The sequence below is a fragment of the Triticum aestivum genome, chromosome 1B, assembly GCF_018294505.1.
Source record: "Triticum aestivum cultivar Chinese Spring chromosome 1B, IWGSC CS RefSeq v2.1, whole genome shotgun sequence".
NCBI lineage: Eukaryota > Viridiplantae > Streptophyta > Magnoliopsida > Poales > Poaceae > Triticum > Triticum aestivum.
The window spans coordinates 650,492,591-650,504,497 of NC_057795.1; the positions used below are offsets into that span (position 1 = coordinate 650,492,591).

At 49.6% G+C, this 11,907-nt stretch overlaps 1 pseudogene; it reads right to left on the bottom strand.

The window, feature by feature from the left end:
- Window positions 1-1,027: 1,027 nt before the first annotated feature.
- Window positions 1,028-10,326, bottom strand: LOC123081602 (receptor kinase-like protein Xa21; annotated as a pseudogene).
- Window positions 10,327-11,907: the final 1,581 nt, after the last annotated feature.

Sequence of the window (11,907 nt, forward strand, 5' to 3'; positions counted from 1 at the left end):
TGGGGGGCCCTCCTTGGGCTGCTCCCCGTCTACCGGGCACTCACGCGTGTTGAGGTGGGGGACGGGCGGGCGACCTCGTTCTGGCACGACGATTGGCTCGCCTGTGGGGTGCTCCGGATGGCCTTCCCCGCCCTCTTCTCCCATGCTGACAGCTTGGAGGTCTCCGTGTGGATGGTGCGCCGGCGGGGTGTGAGGTCCCTGCTTGTGTCGCGGCTAACCCCGCTGGCCGCTGTGGAGTGCGTTGCTGTTCAGCAAATGGTGGACGCTTGCCTACCTAGGGAAGGTTCGGACTCCCGTCTCGCCAAGCTGTGTGCGAGCCCCGGCGGGGGCTTCTCTGCTAAGGGTGCGTATGCCCTTGTGACCTTTGGCGGGGTGGCGGCGGCTCCGGCGTCCTTTCTCTAGACGTCCCGCGCCCCGTCGCGCGTCAAATTTTTCGGCTGGCTCCTCTCCATGTCGCGCATCCATACGAGGGATGGATGTGCTCCTTCGCAAAACCATCATCACGGCGGAGGAGGCGGGGTGCCCCTGCTGTGAAGCGGCGCTGGAAACTGCCGATCACTTGATCTTCGTGTGCCCGTTTGCGGTTCAGTTCTGGCGGTGCGTTGGGCTCTCGCCCGCTGGAGCTCCGGTGGAGACCCTGCACCTTTTCGACGCTTCGCCCGCTGTTGGCGTTGCCTCTCCTGCCTCCTTCGTCCTCCTCTGCTGTTGGAGGCTCTAGAAGCGACGGAACGCTGTCGTCTTCAGGGGAGACCCATGGCCCCTGGCTGCTACATTGAAGGCATGTCGGGACGATGCGGTGTTGTGGCGTGCTAGACTGCGGGAGGGGGATCGCTCCCATATCAACGTCTGGCTAGCTGTCCTTAGGACCGATCGTCTAGCATAATGGCTAGCTGCCTTGCTAGGGTCTCCTTTCCTTATCCTTCTTTAAAATTCTCTCTCTCTGTAATCTGACTCTCAGGGGGTTTCCCCCTTTACGCAATATATTCAGGTGGTGGGGGGGCTCCCCCCCCCCTCCCCCGGTGAAAATTCAAAAAAAAAAAAATGTCCTGGCTGCCTCCAATTTCATGGCTACTTCTCTCATGTTCATTCGCTCTCTTGGGAACAGACGTGTGCATGACAGAGCTACTTGCACAAGGGGCACCAACCACTGATATACTATGTTTCCTGCTTCCACTGTCGTATGAGTGAATCCCTTGCACACTTCTTGGAGATGATCATCGATGATATGCAGTATATGATCTGGAGAGTTCGTCTCCACAAAATTGACATTGTTGAGTTCATTGTCAAACATAGGGTCTGTTGGTCTTTTACCTATCAGCATCTCTAGAAGAACTATTCCAAAACTGTAAACGTCCCCATAGGTTGATGCTTGTCCAGTTTGAGCATACTCTGAAAACATATGAAATGAAAGTGATTAGTGCCATATAAATCTAAAAAGTTAATTTTCAGACAATTAAGCCTCACACAAATATATGATGTGGAGGTGAATACCTGGAGCAATATATCCTATAGTTCCCTTCAATCCAATTGAGCTATCTGAAGTTGAGGCTGAACTTGATGTTGACTTTGAGTTACGAACGAGGTTTGCAATGCCAAAGTCACCCAAATATGCATTCATATCAGTGTCCAGGAGGATATTGCTGGGTTTCAAATCGCAATGGACAATGGATCTTGTGATATCATGGTGCAAGTAGGCCAATGCATCAGCGATATTAACAGCGATGCTTATTCTTTGCCCTAAGCTCAAAATCCTTGGACCTTCACCAGCAGATTTTGTGTGTAACCACGTGTCCAAATTCCCGTTTGGCATGAACTCATAAATTATAGCTTTGAAAGCATTACCATCATCATCTATCGTCTGCGTATCTCACATCGAGGTCAAAAACTTTAATAGCCACTTGTATTTTTGCTTGAGTTAGCTTTCCTCTATATACTGAACCATAGCTTCCTCTTCCAACCAGGTTTGACTCAGAAAAGCTCTGTGTAGCTTGAGCTAGATCCCCGTAGGTAACTCTAGGAAAATGCTTGCCAAAAGACAGCAACAGTAAGTATGTTCTTCTTGGCGTCTTGCCCTCCAGGAGTACAAAGTAAATTAACAATATGAGTGAGGCGAAGCCAACCAAAGGGATAAATACTCTGACCAAGTAGTACAGTGTTTCTTTTCTCTGGGAGATAGTAGAACAAGTGGGCATATGAAGATTTACTGCTCCACCGCAAAGTCCCCAATTCCCATTGAGAGAAACAGCCGTTTCATTTTCAAATATTCCATTCCTTGGTATTTCTCCATGTATATGGTTGTAAGAGACGTCTAGCTGGTTCAGATATTTCAGGTCACTTAGTGATGTTGGAATGGATCCGGACAAACTGTTATGTGAAAAGTTGAGCACCACCAAGCTCTTCAGATTGCTCAAAGACTCCGGAATATCACCTGTGAGAATATTCTGGTCCATTCGGATGATCTGCAGCTCTTGACACTCACCTAAAGCACCAGGAATTTCCCCAGAAAGTTTGTTGGATGAAAGATGCAGCTCAACTAGCTGCCTAAGATTACTGAACTCTGTAGGTATTGTTCCTTGTAAATTATTGTAGGATAATGCACATATGGTCAGTGTGGAGCCAGTGTGGAAGATCTTCCTAGGAATGTTACCCTGTAGATTGTTATAACTAATGTTCAACGTTCTGAGCATGTTAGAGCATCTCCAGCCGCGCCCCCAACAGGCCCTCCCCAGGCGTTTTTGTCGCGCCGGCGCCGAAAAAACGGCCCAGTCGCCCCCCAGAAGCCCGTTTTTCGCCTGCTCGGGCCAAATTTGGTGCCGGCGGACCTAGGCAGAACCCGGCCCCCTGGGGGGCGCCTGGAGCGCCGGCACAAGCGAAAAGGCGCACGTGGGTCCGCCCTGTCAGCGAGCCGAGCGCCCTCTTCCCGCCGTTTCTCCCCGCTTTCCCCCCCGTTCCCTCCCATTTTCTTCTATCTTCCCGCCATTCTCTCTCCCGCTCGCCTCCCATTCAGCCGCCATGCCACTGAAGAAGTACGTCGTTCCCCACGCCGCGGCGACCGCGACCGCCAACATCGCCCAGCCGAAGCAGAGGAAGCCAAGGGCGCCGCCGTCAAAGCCGCCGGGCATGACAAACGCCGATTGGAGGGTAGAAGTACATCGACGGGAGGCCGTCACCGCCGACCGGCGGAACGGGGCCCTCGCCAAGAAGGCCCGCGACAATGCGGCGTGCGCGGCTTCCGCTGCCGCTGCCGCTTCCGCAGACCAGGCCGAGGCGACACGCACGGGGATGATGAATCCCCCCGGCAACCACGCGTAGTACGCGCCATGGGGCCAGCAAGGTGTCGGGTCTCCGACGCCGCAGCCATGGGGATCGCCGGGCTACGCCGACGGAGACGTACACGGTGGGTTCAACCCAAATGTCACGTTCCCCCATTGACACCCGGCCCAGCGCACGCCCTCGTCCGCCTTCACCGGCGTGCAGTACCCTCCATACAACTACTTACCGCCCGCGTACGCGTCCTCCCCGACACCTCCTCTCCGCCGTTGCGCACTGCCCTTCTCGCACCTCGGCGACGCCGACGAGACCAAGGCCGACATGGACGGCATCATCGCGAAGGGATCGGCCGCGGCCGCCGCGTCTCCCGGGTTCACCGCGGATGAGGCGGTGGATCTCAGTGGCGGCATGGACGGCGAGCTCGGCTATGTCTACGACGATGAGGAGCAGGAGGAGCAGGAGTAAGAGGACGAGGAGGAGGAGGAGGACGAGGAGGAGCCGGCGAGGAGGCGCAAGAAGAAGAAACGGACGGCCAGGTCAGCCGAGCCGCGCATCAAGTGGGCGTCCAAGGAGGAGGAATGCCTCGCCGAGGCATGGAATGTCGTCTGCCTCGACCCGACCACCGGCGCGAACCAGAGCATCGAGATGTACTGGGCGCGCATCAAGGCCGAGTTCGACGAGCGCAAGCTCGTCAACCCCTACTTCAAAGGCGTCTACATGCAGCGCGAGGCGAAGGCGATGGCGAACCATTGGGAGCGCATCCAGGGGGCGTGCAACAAATGTCATGGTGTCGTCGAGGAGGTGGCCGCTCGCCCGGAGAGTGGCGCCAGCATTAAGGATCAGGTATGACATGCCGGTCTCCCGTCTCTCTTCGCCATGTGCGCGCGCCCGCCAACTGTTTGTTTGTCCCCGCGCAGTTGCTGCGCATATTCGGCCTGTATAGGCAGAGCAACAACGACGCCGAGTTCAAATACCTCCACGTCTACAAGCGCATTAACAAGTGCGACAAGTGGGCGGAAGTCCGGCGCAACCTTGAGAAGGCCAAGGAGACATACAAGCCGGACGCGCCGGCTCCGGGGGCGTCAGAAGGGCGGCCCGGCGGCAACAAAGGCGCCAAGCGCCGACGCGGCCACGGCCCGCGTCCAGGAATCCATCCAGCACTGCCTCACCGACGCTCAGGCCCGGGCCGTCCTTCGTGAAGAGAAGACCGAGGCGCGGTGGTCAGCGTTGATGTCAACAAGCACCGTCAAGCTCGACCTACTCCGGACCAATGTCGCCACGAAGAAGAGGAACACCGACCTGGCTTTCCTGCTGGGCGGGGCGGACATGCTCCAGAGCACCGACGAGGCGGTCAAGGCGTGGTACAGGGCGCATGTCGGCCTCATCCTGGACCAGCTTCCCTCGATGACGCCGCCCACGACGACGCCGCCCACGCCCACGCACACGCCGACGCCGCCGCCAAGCCCGACCGATGATGCCCCGACCGACGATGCCGCCGAGACTGCCCGCAACGCAGAAACCACGCCGCCAAGCACAGAGGACCCGTCAAGCCCGCGCACGCCGACACCGCCGACGCCAGAGGCCGACCTCGCCGTCTGATGCGCGCTTCCGTTCTGATTTTTCTACGCCGAACTTTTCATCGATCGCCGATCGCCGCTTGATCGCCGGATTGTGGCGTTTATTTTTGGGCGAGGGAATGAACTACGTTTGAATTCGCCAAGGCTGAGGGGGGCGCCTGGGGGCGTGGCTGGGTGCTAGGCCGCCCCCAGGGGCCGAACTAGCGCCGGCTTGCCCCCAGGGCGCAGTTTTTCGGTGCCCTGGGGGGCAAACGGCTGGAGATGCTCTTAAGGTTTCCCATACCGGGGGGTATCGGACCTTCAAACTCATTGTTTGCTAGATAGATATCCGTCAATTTATCAAGATTACCGATAGAGTTTGGTACCGGGCCAGTGAATTTATTCCCATCAAGAACTAAAACTGTTAGATTTTCCAGCTTTCCAACCCATCCTTCAATGGAACCGTTGAGCTTATTTCTACATAAGTCTAGTACTGTTAAGCCACTAAGATTCCCCATGTTAGTGGGTACTGTCCCTGATAAATCGTTTGCATCTAATCCTAGTCCTTGAAGTTTGCTTGACAGGTTACCAATAGAACTTGGGATAGCTCCTTGTAACTGGTTTTCACCTAGTGCAAGAACTTGCAGATATCTGCAATTGCTCAACGCATCTACGAATTCCCAGCTTTGGATATCCTTTGCTACAAGCTGATTTGTCTGAAGGTTTAGATAGTTCAACTTTCCAAGCCTACCTAGTGAACTTGGAACTTGACCTGTCAGTTTGTTGTATAATAGGTCCAATGTTGATAGCCCTGAAGTATTACCTAGCGAAGCTGGGATATGGCCCTCAAACCTGTTATAGTCCAAGCAGAGCAATGTGAGACTTGGGAGGGTATCACCAAAATTAGATGGCAATGTGTTCCCTATCATATTGATACTTACGTCTAATATTTGTAGATAAGACTGGTTAAGCACGGTTGTTGGGATTCTACCTGATAGCATATTACCACTAAGTAACAAACCAAGCAGACTTGGAAATTGTCCTATCTCATCAGGAATGCTGCCCATGAGCTGATTATCTGCAAGATTGATTAGTGCTAACTGACTGATGTTTTTCAGGCTTGGTGGGATCGTCCCGGTGATATTATTTCTGGCAAGCTGTAGAAACGACAAATTGGAGAGCAAGCCTATATTGAGTGGAATTTCACCTGTCAGGGAGTTACCGGATAGGTCTAAGGAATTTAGGTTGGAACAATTTGTAAGTGTAGCAGGAATGATCCCTTGCAAAGAGTTTTTACTCAGCAAAAGTTGTTGCAGTCTGTGGAGACGTCCGAGAGGAGGTATCTTGCCGGTGAAGCTATTTCTGGACAGGCCCAGTGTCTCAAGGAACGTCAGGTTCCCAAGGGATGGGGAAATCGAACCTGACAACCCTTGCTCGGTGAGGTTTAGCACAGTGACGCGACCTGGGTGCGTGAGGCAGCAGTTGACGCCCTCCCACTTGCAATGGGGGGTGCTGGCGTTCCAAGAGCTCAAGGCTTGCCTTGGATCGTTGGTGATGGCCCGCTTGAAATCTAGCAACCAGAGCATGTCCGTGCTGTTACCGGGGACTGTCGAGCAGGTGGCAGTGCCAACTCCATCAGAAATGAGCAGCAAGGTCAGTAGCAGGAGCATGGTGCGTCTCGCACGTCGATTGGGAGCCACGAGGCCCCCGTTACCTGCATGGCGTGAAGAAATGAGCACGGTGGGTTCTAAGTTTAACTATGGAGCTGGACTTTGTGACCCTTCTCTGATTAACAATCACAGTATATGGGAAGGGAAAAGAAGTTGAGAACTCATGTGGACAGAGGTCATGCTGATAACCATTCCAATTTTTAGTGCACAGGGGTTAAACTGTCCGAAATGTTTAACGCCTGACGGCCTCACCCACAACAATTGATACAAAATCGACAGCAAGACAGACGCCCAAATTTGATGTTAAACAGTACAGTATTACCTCCGTCTCAAAAAGCTAGTCTATTGTCTAGTTACGGATGTATTTAACACGTTTTAGTAGAGTAAGCAGGAGGGAGTGGGGAACCTTTGCTCGGCCGGATCGCACAGAACGGCACCCTTTCTTATTGCTGTTGCATGGTTTGTGAGCTGGAAATAAAGTGTGTGTTCGAATGCTGGATGCTCAGCTCGGCTGGCTGAGGTCCCAGTGGTTTAAGATCACTTCCACAGCGCCATCACGTCCACACACTTGCACCTGGTCTAAACCCTCACGCCTTATCTCAAGCTTGGCCGCAGATGGAGCGAAGACCTGTGTCGAGTCCGTCAACCTTGTCAGCTACTCCCTCCGTTCCTAAATATTTGTCTTTCTAGACATTTCAAATGGACTACCACATACGGATGTATGTAGACATATTTTAGAGTGTAGATTCACTCATTTTGCTCCGTATGTAGTCAGTTGTTGAAATCTTTAGAAAGACAAATATTTAAGAATGGAAGGAATAGTTACCATTCCAGTTTTTATCTTCGTGCCCTGGACAGGATCGTTGCGGCCTGCCCAGATTAGAATCCAAGAGTTCTACTCAATACTTTTCAGCAGGAGCTGGATAGAGAGTGATCGTCGCGTCGGTCAGTGTACGACCTGACATGGAACGGTTCACTGGTCTAAGATTCTCTTCTTCGATATTGTGATTTTTTTTTTCTTGTATGAGTTCTAGTGTTGTCCGGATGGAGGCCTCATGAATTAATTTGCTTGGAGCCATCATTGTATATGTAACGGCAATGTGTTTTTTTTTCAGCTACAACGAATGGCCTGACTGTAGATCGATCGTAGGAGCTGTTGAATCACAAGTTCAACAATGATGCCCGGACAATTGAGTCGCCCTCATTTCCCATGGTTGAGTTTGGTTTGGTGAAAATATTTTTGCTGACACGATGCACTGGAGTCATGTCTACTGCTGACCAAATATTATGTTTTTCTTAAGCAGATCAGCAGCAGGCACGCAAAGCTCCCATGTTTCCACAAGCATGAAGCCTCTAATGTACTCCCTCCGTCCGGAAATACTTGTCTTTGAAATGGTTGTATCTAGACTTATTTTAGTTATAGATACATCCATTTTATTCATTTTTAGGACAAGTATTCCCGGACGGAGGGAGTATATTTTTCCAATTCTGATTCCAGGTATCTTTGTCGCATTTGCCCTACGTTTTTTATTTGTCGGGATTAAGGCCCGTTACTTCAATGGTGCATTTGAGATATACTATGGGCTTAAGCGTTTAACAGTAACAACAGTGTTGATGAACTGGTTTCAAGCTGTTCAGTTAGTCCTGTTACATTTCCTGTCATCTTGATGTCTGTCTAATGTCTATCATCTACTCCCTCCGTTCCTAAATGTAAGTCTTTGGAGAGATTTCAGCATGGACCACATACAGAGCAAAACGAGTGAATCTACCCTCTAAAATGCATCTATATACAAAATACTGTATGTGGTTCATAGTAGAATCTCTACAAAGACTTATACTCCCTCCGTTCGGAATTACTTGTCTCGGAAATGGATGTATCTAAAACTAAAATACATCTAGATACATCCATTTTCGCGACAAGTAATTCCGAACGGAGGAAGTATTTAGGAACGGAGGGAGTAAAATATTAGCGGTCATTTCTCTCCTATTTTTCATATGCAGCCTGCTCCGTTGCACATGGTTATTGGCGTGGCTGGTTTGTCGATGTTCTTCACTCTTTGCGGACTGGAGATCGAGGCTCTCTGGCCAGCCTCCAACAAGCGTGCATGGATGCATCGTTGGGGAGGGATGAGGGATGCATCGTTCGCAGATCGTGCGTGTAGTGTCATGGATAAAGCAATTTTGCTCCAACAATGTCCTTCACTTCTGATTTTATCTTGTGGAATACCATCACTGGATAGTGTGAACGGTGAATGCACACATAGTGATGCCGTGATCGGTCCATGATAGGGTCCGTAGTGGACCAGCGACCAGCCCGCCGAACGTTGCACCTAAAGGGCTTATTTATGTAGGGCCTTCTTCCCTTAATTGTGTGCGCCACATGAAAACAACGTTCTAAAACTTGCCATATGTGTGCTCAAGAATTCCCCTAAAAAAATGTGCTCAAGAATCTGCCTAAAAAATGTGCCCAAGAATCCAAGAGGTACTCAGCGATGGGATACATGATTTTGTTAGTTCTTGTTTTCTTTTCGAGGAAAGGGCTTCATTGCTAGTTTTATTGATTATTTAGCAAAGGATACATCCATCACAAGAGAAGCAAATAACCAGCTAGGGGGGGTCATCGTCCCAGTTACAAGAAACTTTGTTTAAGAAACTATACTGAGCTAGCTCATGAGCCACACAATTAGCTTCTCATAATTTGGTCAGTTAAAAATGACCATCTGGCTAGACTTGGTCGCGGAAGGGTGGAAACAAATTAAAATTTGAGAACGACTGACTCTAGGCATGATACATACTCCTCCCTCCGTTTCTAAATATAAGTTTTTATAGGTATTTCACTATGGACCACATACGGATGTATATAGATGCATTTTGTATGTAGATTCACTCATTTTGCTTCGTATGTGATCCATAGTAAAATCTCTCCAAAGACTTATATTTAGGAACGGAGGAAGTACATTCATAGTCCCTGGTTTCTCGGCCACATTAAGATGTTCAAACTTGCTTGCTGCGACTGCACACTTATGAAAAGTCGAGCCAGAGAGGAAAAAAACAGAAGGTCCCTGTACACACTAAACCGGCTTGCAGTTTCTAAATAAAACCGGGTTGCTTCCGAGATGGATCGAGCTGGATGCACTGCATAGTTTCTTGTGCACACCAGAACCGGTTTGCTTCCGAGATGGATCGAGCTGGATGCACTGCATAGTTTCTTGTGCACACCAGAACCGGTTTGCTTGTAGTTTCTCTTAAAATAAAACCGGCTTGCTTCAAAGATCGATCAAGCTGCACACTTTGATATTCGTCTTAGGTCTTCTTAGCTTGATTTTTTTTCCTTTAGCCGCTTCCCTTTTTGACTCGTTATCCATGGATAGCTGCATAGTACGATATTATTGACTTGACTTAGTTTTACCAAACTTTTACGTAGACAACACGTAGGGCTCTCCGATGGCACATATATTTCCACAAAAGAAAAATTCATGACAGGTCCCTAAACTTGCAGTGGCGTTAGCTTTGGTTCCTGTAGTTAAAAATACCCGCAATACGATCACCATATTTGCTCTAGGGGGTCATGTATGGTCCAAAATACGTTTTTCCATACGTACGCCCTGAGCTGGCCTCAGTCAACGGCTGCCACGCGGGCGCTGACTGCCACATGCGTTTGGCTCGCTCGAATACGCAGGCAACCAGGTTTTTTTTTTGCAAATTTGGCAGAACAAAAGATCTCCTCACCCACCTGGTCGGATCGAGCCACCCGCGTGGACCGAGCCCACCCGCTGCCCTCTCCCAACCCTAGCCCACTGGCCTCCCTCCGCCGCCGCCGCCGCAGCCATTGCCGTCGCTCTCTCTCCACCACCGCAGACATTGCCGCCGCCCTCTCTCCTCATGTCTTCTTCGAGCTCTGCTCGATCTGGGCTACATGGCCGCTCCGTTGTCCTTCCTTTGATCCCGTGCCCGGATTGTGGCGAGCAGGTGAAGTTCTACCGCTCTGGCACGGACGAGCACGAGGGGTGGGTCTTCTACAGGTGCAGCAAACACCAGGTCAAGTTCCTCTACCTGTGTGGTAGATCCTTTCTTCACTGTTTCTGCATCAGATTGAATTGTAAGGCTGCATTAGGGTTTTGTCAGATTGAACTTAGTTAACTAGCATTAGGTTTGTACTGCAATTTGGTAGTTAACTAGCATTAGGTTTTGTCAGATTGTGTGGTAGTTAATTGAAATTTATACTTAACTGAACTTTTTCAGATAACTGAAAATGCTTTGTTTCTCTGTTTTTTAGGTCACCTGTGATTTCTGGCATTGGGAGCTAGAATATGTGCAGCATCTTGTTGAACATAGGGTTCTTGTTGGTGATGCTGCTGTGGATGCAATAGGAGGAGCTGAGGATAAAAGGGAGGAGCTTGAGAGGAAGAGGACTGAAGCAATGAACACAAGAAGCATAGCTGGAAGAGGCATGGCTGGGAGAGGTGCTGGCAGAGTTGATTTTGGGTCATTTGGCACCCCTAGTGAGAAGAACTTTGCTACCAAGTAGCAAGTTGCTATGCTGCTTGGATTAGGTAGAGAAATTCTACTGCTGCTGAAGCTGGTGATGGCTGCTGTTATGTTGCTTTGTGTGTTGTGTTTCATAGTAGTCATGAAGAAGTGAGATGTACTGAAATCAGTGAGCAGAGCACACTAAGTAGATTAAGTACTTGTTTTGGGTTTGGATGCATGCTTTGATGGTTGTAATGGTTGCATGTTGTGATGGTTGTAATGGATAACTGATCAAATAATATGAAGACTGGAGTTATGTACCAATGGTGTTATGTTACTTCTTCATTTAGACAGCAACACAACATGTCTCTTCTAATCATTTGACAACATATTACAGTTGAAAACCAAATCCATTGCACTTAAAATTCAGTTGACAGGCAAGATAAAATCAGTTGACAACCAAATCCATTTCACAACATAGTTGGTCAAATTAAGTTTACACAGGGACAAGAATAAGATAAGTTCAGTCAAAATCATTCAGCATCCCCTTAAGTTTCTTTATCTTCTCCTTGGTCTCCTCTTTGTGTTTGAATAAGTCACCTATCATGTACTCAAGCTTTCTCTTCTCTTGCTTCAATTGATCCCGCTCCTGCATGACTTGGTCCCTCTCTTTCTCTGCTTTAGCTCTGAATACCCGATGAATGTTTGTTATAGATTTGTCAGTGCTCTTCTTCTTCTCAAGCTCTTCCTTCAGATCAGACAGAGCAATTTGTGTGTTGCCTAATTGACTCATTGCCTGCTCCTATTCAGCCACTATCTTGGCAAAATCAAGCTTGAAATGTCTCAGCTCATTCTCCATTTTCTCCATTTTTGTCTTCTGTTCCAAGATCTTCAAGTTTTGTTCAGCACTCAACACATTTTGTTGTAGCCTTTGTTTTGTC